Source organism: Miscanthus floridulus, chromosome 18 (genome assembly GCF_019320115.1).
Source record: "Miscanthus floridulus cultivar M001 chromosome 18, ASM1932011v1, whole genome shotgun sequence".
NCBI lineage: Eukaryota > Viridiplantae > Streptophyta > Magnoliopsida > Poales > Poaceae > Miscanthus > Miscanthus floridulus.
Genome location: NC_089597.1, coordinates 98,658,327 through 98,666,680, shown reverse-complemented (window position 1 = coordinate 98,666,680; position 8,354 = coordinate 98,658,327).

The following is an 8,354-nucleotide window of genomic DNA, read 5'->3' as shown; positions in this document are numbered from 1 at the left end:
TTGACCTAACGCTAAACAGTAACTCGTCAACGTCCGGTCACTCCACTGAGCCAGAGTCTGGTCACTTTTGCTTAGTCGCTCACCTCAAGTCCAAATATCAGACGTGTCCAGTCCTAATTCCGGACATGTCTGGTCACTTCTATCTGACTACCCCAAGACTGGATAAAATACCGGACGCGTCCGGTCCCAATTTCGGATGTGTCTGGTCACTCTGTGACTAGTGCGACTAACTCCTTTTCAACTCTATCTTCTTTACCCTTGCTCAAATGTGCCAACCACCAAGTGTATCACCTTGTGCATATGTGTTAGCATATTTTCACAAATGTTTTCAAGGGTGTTAGCACTCCACTAGATCCTAAATGCATATGCAATGAGTTAGAGCATCTAGTGGCACTTTGATAACCGCATTTTGATATGAGTTTCACCTCTCTTAATAATATGACTATCGATCCTAAATGTGATCACACTCACTAAGTGTCTCTATCACCAAAACAAAAAAGTTCCTATCAAGTTTCACCTTTGCCTTTAGCTTTTTGTTTTTCTCTTTCTTCTTTTTTAAGTCCAAGCATTTGATCATCACCATGCCATCACCATCATCATGATTTTCACCATTGCTTCATCACTTGGAGTAGTGCTAACTATCTCATAATCACTTTGATAAACTAGGTTAGCACTTAGGGTTTCATCAATTCACCAAAACCAAACTAGAGCTTTCATGAGGGCGCCAAGGAGGTCCTCATATACCCCAGCGGCTCCAAGGGCAAAGTGGTGCGCATTGGCACCATGCTTTCCTTTGAATAGGAAAGCACGCTCATCAACTTCCTCCGTGCCAACAGAGACATCTTTGCGTGGAAACCCTCGGACATGCCAGGCATTCCAAGAAAAGTTGCTGAGCATGCCTTGAAGATTAGGCCAGGCTCCATGTCGATGAAGCAGCGCCTGTGTCGCTTCGACGAGGAGAAGCACAGGGCCATCAGTGAAGAGATTGCAAAGCTTTTGGCGGGCGGGTTCATTAAGGAAGTATACCACCCCGAGTGATTAGCCAATCCTGTTCTGGTACGAAAAAGGAGTGGGAAATGGATAATGTGTGTCGACTATACGGGTCTCAACAAAGCGTGTCCAAAGGATCCATTTCCTTTGCCACGCATAGACCAAGTAGTCAACTCAACCTCAAGGTGCGAAACCCTTTGCTTCCTTAATGCATACTCCGGGTACCATCAAATCATGATGAAAGAGTTCGATCGGCTCGCGACATCTTTCATCACCCCATTCGGATCATTCTGTTACGTTACGATGCCATTTGGTCTGAAAAACATGGGGGCTACGTAGCAGCATTGTATGATCAAATGTTTTGGAGACCTCATCGGGCAAACCATTGAGGCCTACATGGATGACATCGTAGTCAAATCGAAATGGGATGACTAGGTCATAGCTGACCTAGAGCAGACCTTCACAAAACTCCAAGCAAACAGCATTAAGCTCAACCTCGAGAAATGCGTTTTGGGGTCCCAAGGGGTATGCTACTGGGTTTTATCATCTCTGAGCATGGCATCAAAGCCAACCAGGAGAAGATCTCGGCCATCACAAGGATGGGCCCGATTCAGAACATAAAGGGGGTATAGCGAGTTACAGGGTGCCTCGCCGTGCTCAGTCGCTTTATCTTGTGCCTCGACGAATGAGGTCTCCCCCTCTATCGGCTCCTAAAGAAGGCCAACCATTTTGAATGGACGCCCGAGGCCCAGGAGGCACTTGACACGGTCAATCAGCTTCTGACGAAGGCCCCGATCCTAGTCCCTCCGACCGATGGGGAACCTCTTCTGCTCTACATCGCGGCCACCATGCAAGTGGTCAGCACCGCCCTAGTGGTAGAGTGAGAAGAAGAGGGACATGCCCTCAAAGTGTAGCATCCCGTATACTACATTAGCGAGGTCTTATCTGATTCTAAGACCCGTTACCCCCAAATCTAGAAGCTCCTGTACACCATCCTCATCACCAAATGAAAGTTGCGTCACTACTTCGAGTCACATCCAGTGACGGTGGTGATGTCCTTCCCTCTCAGCGAGGTTGTCTAAAATAGGGATGCCATGGGAAGAATCACCAAGTGGGCACTTGAGCTGATGGGATAGGGCATTTCATATGCCCCCCGGATGACCATCAAGTCCCAAGTGCTGGCTGATTTCATTGCAGAGTGGACCGAGGTCCAAATGCCACCAGTAGTCATCCACTAGGAGTACTAGACGATGTACTTCAATGGATCACTGATGAAGAAAGGCGCTACAGTATGCATAAGGTACATGGTTCACATCCATTTCCCCTCCTCCATCAATGTGGCCGAATATGAGGCGCTCATCAATGGCCTACGCATCGCCATCAAGTTGGGTATCCGATGGCTTGACGTTCGGGGCGACTCCCAGCTGGTCATCGACCAAGTGATGAAGGAATCAAGTAGCCACAACACCAGGAGGACAAGTTTGATAGTCTCGAGCTCAATCACATCCTGAGGCATCTCAACAAGGCGGCCGACGCGCTGGCGAAAGTGGTGTCCGACCGAGAGCCAGTGCCGATAGGCGTCTTTGTCAGCAATCAGTACAAACCCTCAGTCTACTATGAGGAGCTAGAACAAGTCAATGACGGGCCGCCTACCCTAGGCTCGGGGGCTAACCAGCCATCGGCTCCATCTGACCCTGAAGTCACGGAGCTTGACGAGGATCCAGCGATAGAGCTCGACCCTCTGGCCGACTAGAGAGCGCCTTACCTCGACTATCTCCTCCATGAGGCGCTACTGACGGACAAAACCGAGGCTTGGCGGCTCGCACATCATGCCAAGTCCTTTGCCGTTATTGATGGTGAGCTCTACAGGTGAAGCCACACCGAGGTCCTGCAGCGCTGCATCCCCATCAAACAAGGGAAGAAGTTGCTGAGCGATATCCACGGTGGGATCTGCGGTCACCATGCGGCACCTAGAACCCTAGTCAGAATCGCATTTTGACAAAGCTTCTACTGGCCAACCATGGTAGCCGACGTTGAACATATTGTGCGCACCTATGAAGGGTGTCAATACTATGCTCGGCAGACCCACCTACCGGCCCAAGCACTCTAGACGATCCCCATCATGTGGTCGTTCATGGTCTGAGGGCTCGATCTTGTCGGACCTCTCAAGAGGGTGCCCGGGGGCTATATGCACTTGCAAGTCACCGTAGACAAGTTTACAAAGTGGGTAGAGGCTCGACCGATCTCCACGATTAGGTCTAAGCAAGCCATGCTATTCTTCCTTAACATCGTCCATCGCTTTGGAGTCCTAAACTCTATTATCACGGACAATGGCACGTAGTTCACCAGAATGAAGTTCCTCAGATTCTGCGATGAATACCACATCCACGTTGATTGGGCCACCGTGGCGCACCCTGCATGAATAGGCAGGTCGAGCACGCAAACAACATGGTCCTACAAGGCCTCAAGCCTAGGATCTTCAACCTGTTGAAAGGTCCTAATGGCTAGAGGGGGGGTGAATAGCCTATTAAAAATTTCTACAACAACACTTAGCAAACCGGTTAGACAAATATGAGGCGAAGCAAGTGTTGCGCTAGCCTACTAAAAATACAAGCCACCAACCACAATCCTAGTTTCTATAGTCTCTATCCACAGAATGGCTATGTCACTACACTAAGTAAGTGTGCTCTCAAAGGCTAATTAAAGAGCCACACTAACCAAACTAACGAGCTCTCACGACTAGCTACACTAAAGAGCTTGACAACTAGTTTGTGGTAATGTAAAGAGAGAGAGCAAGATGGTTATACTACCAAGTCGAGGAATGAACCAATCAATCACAAGAATGAATACCAATGAAGACTAATCACCTTGGAATCAAATGATGACACAATGATTTTTTACCGAGGTTCACTTGCTTGCCGGCAAGCTAGTCCTCGTTGTGGTGATTCACTCACTTGGAGGTTCACGCGCTAATTGGCATCACACACCAAACCCTCAATAGGGTGCCACACAACCAACATAAGATAAGGATCACACAAGCCACAAGCAATTTACTAGAGTACCTTTTGGCTCTTCGCCAGGGAAAGGTCAAGAACCCCTCATAATCACCACGATCGAAGCCGGAGACAATCACCAACCTCCACTCGATGATCCTCGCTGCTCCAAGCTTTCTAGGTGGCAGCAACCACCAAGAGTAACAAGCCAAACCCACAGCAAAACACGAACACCAAGTGCCTCTAGATGCAAACACTCAAGCAATGCACTTGGATTCACTCCCAATCTCACAAAGATGATGAATCAATGATGGAGATGAGTGGGAGGGCTTTGGTTAAGCTCGCAAGGTTGCTATGTCAATGCAAATGGTCAAGAGAGTGAGCTTGAGCTGGCCATGGGGCTTAAATAGAGAGCCCTCATGAATAGAGCCATTAGCTCTATCCAGTGAAACACGGGCTGACCGGACGCGCTAGTCAGATTGACCGGACATAGGACCCCAGCGTCCGGTCGCCCAATGCTTGCCATGTGTCATCAGCCTCAAATGTTGAGCACCCGATCTTAATGGCTAGTCTGCTTCACGCCATGTGCTAAGTTATGACCGGAAGCACTGCTTAAGGTGACCGGACGCTCCATCACTAGAGTCCAGTTGTTTCCAGTAAGGCACTAGGGCTGGGTTTTTTTTGACCGGACACGTCCGGTCCACCATGACCGGAAGCGCCTGTGCGTCCGCTCCTCCTCCTCTTCTCTGTGTGCCGCCACGTCCATAGGACCAGACACTGAACAATGTTTAGCCAGAGTCCAGTCACCTGCGTTCGATCTTAGGCCGAGAGTAGCATGAGCACACCACTGGATTTGTAAATGACCGGACGCTGCTCCCCCGAGTCCGGTCACCACGTGATTGGCATCCGGTCACCACGTGACCGGCGTTCGGTCACCACGTGACCGGCGTCCGGTCACTGTTTTTCAGTGACCATCACCTCCTTCACTTCACCAACTTCTCCACCCTTGCTCAAATGTGCCAAACACCAAGTGTACACCTTGTGCACGTGTGTTAGCATATTTTCACAAACATTTTCAAGGGTGTTGGCTCTCCACTAGATCCTAAATGCATATGCAATGAGTTAGAGCATCTAGTGGCACTTTGATAACCGCATTTTGATACGAGTTTCACCACTCTTAATAGTACAACCATCGATCCAAAATGTGATCACACTCACTAAGTGTCTCAATCACCAAAACAAAAAAGCTCCTATCAAGTTTCACCTTTGCCTTGAGCTTTTTGTTTTTCTCTTTCTTCTCCAAGTCCAAGCATTTAATCATCACCATGGCATAACCATCATCATGATCTTCACCATTGCTTCACCACTTGGAATAATGCTACCTATCTCATGATCACTTAGATGAACTAGGTTAGCACTTAGGGTTTCATCAATTCACCAAAATCAAACAAGAGCTTTCAATCTCCCCTTTTTGATATTTGATGACAACCCTTACACAAAGATATGAATTGAAATTCAATTGAATCCATGTTGCTTGCCCAAGCATATTTACCATATGTAAAAGGATATGGACAAGTTTCATGAACCCTAAATGATAGCAATTGCTCCCCCTACATATGTGCTAAGAGTTTGGATAGTAGCTTGCACATATGTTTAGATAGGAAATGTAGGAGTCAATGTCTACCAAATGATGCTAAGGTATAAGTGATGGACCTTTGAAGCGTGATACCAATCGGAGTGCACCAATATTCCATTCGTAGCACCATTAGTAACTAGACATACATAAAAACTAGAATACCCCATGAGATCAATATTAGAAGCTAGGGTCTAGTTTCTATAAAATAAACATAAGTCTAGTTTCTTAACCTATGCATGCTAGTTTTTCATTTCATCGTTCAATCCTATAACTAGCATATATAACGCAAGCATAAATATTGAAATTTAAAACTTGTGCCATGCAAGCAAACATATGAAATGCACATTCAAATGCATCCACCAAGTTTATGAGCTTGCTCCCCCTACTTGTGTGCTCAAAATTTTAATTGATCCCTTACTTTGTCATATCTCTCCCCTTATGCACCATCCTTTGCACCATGAGTAACTAGACATCCACAAAAAAACTAGAGTACCCCGTGAGATCAACATTAGAAGTAAGGATCTAGTTTTCATAATATGAGCATGAGTCTAGTTACTTAACCTATGCATGCTAGTTTTTCATTTCATCATTCAAACCTACAACTAGCATACACCACACAAGCATGGATATTGAAATTTAAAACTTGTGCCATGCAATCAAATATATGAAATGCACATCCAAATGCATCCACCAAGTTTATGAGCTTGCTCCCCCTACTTGTGTGCTCAAAATTTTAATTGATCCCTTTCTTTGTCATATCTCTCCCCCTATGTCAATTTCTCAATTTGTCCCCCTTTATTATCTTTTCACTATCTTTACCTTGGATTGCTTGAAGGGGAGGCATGTCATATAAGTGGGGGGGGGGGGTGCATCAACACATATTTGAGAAATCTAATATGCTCAACTTATTCCTTAGCTTGCATAACCTTTTCTCATCTAATGGCTTGGTGAATATATCGACAAGTTGATCTTCGGTGCCTACACTCTATGCAAATGTCCCCTTTTTGTTGGTGATCTCTTATGAAATGATGGCGGACATCAATGTGCTTTGTTCTTGCATGTTGAACCGGGTTGTTGGTTAACTTGATTGCACTCTCATTGTCACATAATAATGGCACTTTCTTGAACTTGATTCCAAAGTCATTCAAGGTGGCCTTCATCCAAAGTATTTATGCACAACAACTACCGGCGGATATGTATTTGGCTTCGGCGGTTGATAATACAACACTATTTTGCTTCTTTGATGACCATGAAACAAGTGATCTACCCAACAATTGACATGTGCCTAAGGTGCTCTTCCTTTCAACCTTGCATCCTGCATAATCCGAGTCGGAGTAACCAACTAGCTCAAACTTTGCTCTTTTAAGATACCACAAACCAATATTTTGTGTATGCTTCAAGTACCCCAATATTCTCTTTGTAGCCTTCAAATGACTTTCTCTTGGTGAGGCTTGAAATCTTGTACACATGCATACACTAAACATGACATCCTGCCTTGATGCAGTCACATAGAGTAGGTTTCCAATCATAGATCGATACAATTTTTGATCCACCATATTGCCACTTGCATCACTATCCAAGTTGCCATTTGTCCCCATTGGTGTGCTAATGGATTTGCTATCACTCATGCCAAACTTCTTGAGCATGTCTTTGATGTACTTGCCTTGACTCACAAATGTACCATTCTTCAATTGCATGATTTGAAGACAAAGGAAGTAACTTAACTCTCCAATCATGGACATTTCAAACTCATTAGCCATTATCTTTCTAAACTCTTCACAAAAGTCTTGATTGGTTGATCCAAATATGATGTCATCAACATAGATTTGCAACACAAATAAGTCTTTGCCAATCTTCTTGGTGAAAAGAGTGGTGTCAACCTTGCCCATCATGAACCCTTTAGAGAGTAGGAAGTCCCTCAATCTCTCATACCATGCTCTAGGTTCTTGCTTCAAGCCATACAATGCCTTCTTCAACTTGTAAACGTGGTTGGGCTTCTTGTCATCTTCAAAACTGGGAGGTTGCTCAACATATACTTCTTCATTGTTGTAACCATTGAGAAATGCACTCTTGACATCCATTTGATAGAGCTTGATGTTGTGGGCATAAGCATAGGCCAATAAGATTCTAATTGCTTCCAATCTAGCAACTGGGGCATATGTTTCTCTAAAGTCAAGACCTTCAACTTGTGTATATCCTTGTGCTACCAATTTTGCTTTGTTCCTTACTACTATCCCATCTTGATCTTGCTTGTTTCTAAAAGCCCATTTGGTTCCAATCATATTGTGTCCCTTTGGTCTCTCTACTAATTCCCATACTTGATTTTCTTGTGAAGTTATTCAATTCTTCATGCATAGCATTCACCCAATCAACATCATTCAATGCTTCATCTATGTTCTTTGGTTCAATGCATGACACAAATGAGAAATGCTCACAAAATGAAGCCAATCTTGATCTAGTTTGCACACCTCTTGAAATATCACCAATGATAGTGTCCAATGGATGATGCCTTACAATATTGGTTGGTTGGAGTATTGAAACTTGATTGCTTGCACTTGCTTGATCATTGGGTTGAGATGATGTACTAGCCACTTGACTTTGTTCATTGTCATGAGAGCCATTTGTACTATCTTGATTTGTATCATCTTGCAAATTTGTGTTAGAGAGCACTTGCACTTGATCATCTTCATCATCATTCACTTGCCTAGGCCTCAATTCACCAACATCCATGTTCT